This window comes from Mustelus asterias, chromosome 8, assembly GCF_964213995.1.
Source record: "Mustelus asterias chromosome 8, sMusAst1.hap1.1, whole genome shotgun sequence".
Classification (NCBI taxonomy): domain Eukaryota; kingdom Metazoa; phylum Chordata; class Chondrichthyes; order Carcharhiniformes; family Triakidae; genus Mustelus; species Mustelus asterias.
In genome coordinates this window covers 120205262-120206738 of record NC_135808.1, presented here as the reverse complement: position 1 = coordinate 120206738, position 1477 = coordinate 120205262, and the positions used below count along the sequence as shown (strand labels likewise).

At 44.8% G+C, this 1477-nt stretch overlaps 1 non-coding gene across 1 annotated transcript; it reads left to right on the top strand.

Annotated features, from left to right (window-relative positions):
- Window positions 1-284: 284 nt before the first annotated feature.
- Window positions 285-374, top strand: trnar-ucu (transfer RNA arginine (anticodon UCU)). The gene is given in 2 exon segments: window positions 285-321; window positions 339-374. It is a non-coding gene; the product is annotated as a tRNA-Arg (tRNA).
- The last annotated feature ends 1103 nt before the right edge of the window (window positions 375-1477 follow it).

Sequence of the window (1477 nt, the reverse complement as noted above, 5' to 3'; positions counted from 1 at the left end):
TTGGCAGCAAAAGGCTACTTTAACCTGGTGTTGTGAGACTTCTTACTGTGTTTACCCCAGTCCAACGCCGGCACCTCCACATCATAATAAACCGAAGCCACAGATCGAAAGTAACCTCCTAAAATAAATGCGACTGCCGGGGTCTCCCCGCCGCTGTTGCAAAGTGGGATGGAACGTTGATACAGTGAAAAGGATACAGTTTTATTGCAACACCGCGTTCTAAAGAAGCCGGAACTTCCCAGCAATCTGGTCTCATGTAGAGCTTCAGGGCAACTCCTACAGGTGGCTCCGTGGCGCAATGGATAGCGCATTGGACTTCTAGTTTGTGTTGTAAAGACATTCAAAGGTTCCGGGTTCGAGTCCCGGCGGAGTCGTGCCTTTAAACTTTTACAATCGCAACACTTCCCCCCCCCCCAAATTCGAAACTGAAAGTCAACTTCCACTTTTGGACACAAGTCCCGTTCCTGTAGTGGGGGTGGGAGAGAAACAGGCAGACTCGGGGGGGGGAAACAAAACGCAAATCAAATTAAAATACTGTCGCACTCTCTATCCCCCTCCCCCAGTTTCAGCTGCTATAGACTTGGGGAGGCCGCGGGACGGGACCGACATCCCCGCTACTGATTCAGACACCTCGCTTCTTTGTTTTTTTGGGAGGTTTTATTTGCCACCAGGCGTTACTGTGCTTCGTGACCAGACACAAAACTTGCCAAAAAAAACTTTTACTCTGCCAGTGCGCATTTAGAAATTTAACGTGCGGAAGCAGTCATATAAAAACGTGTATATTTCATCTTTATGCATTGCTGATTATAAATGCAATTCACTCTGGCTCCCCTGCCAATGTTACTTAGGGAGCAATAAATAATAAGCTGGGTCAGCATTTGGTATGAAAACCGGATCATCTCCTAAATACAGTTACTGTACAAGGTGAAAGGCTAAACACAGAGACTCCTAAACATAGAAAATAATAACAGGAAGATCCCATTCGCCCCTTCGAGCCCACTCCACCATTCATTATGATCATCCAACTCAATAACCTTTTCCCGCTTTCCCCCCTTTGCAAAAAAATGTTTTTTCCTACTCTTCCTGGAAGTTAATCTCGGTTTAAAAAATAATTTATTGACATTTGTGCAAAATGTATCCTTTATCAGCTTCAATTTCTGTCCTCTTCTTATTCTCTTGCTGTTTAAGCAATATTCTATAGTCTCCATTCCGTTAATTAACCTGTATGTTTCCACATCACAACAGACTCCTTCCCTCTGAGTAGAAAAGCCAAGGTTTCAATGACTCGTAACGCAGGTCGTTGACATGAGAAACCATCCTTGTGTCATTTCTCTGCAGGACCTGTGATTTTTTGAATAACTTCACTCAGCCTAAACGGGATGCAACACCCAAGGGGCAGTCTGACCAGAGTACAGCACAGTTTGATCATATTCCCTCAAACCTGCTTCCTGTGTGAGGCCTGTTCATTTCAATGAGT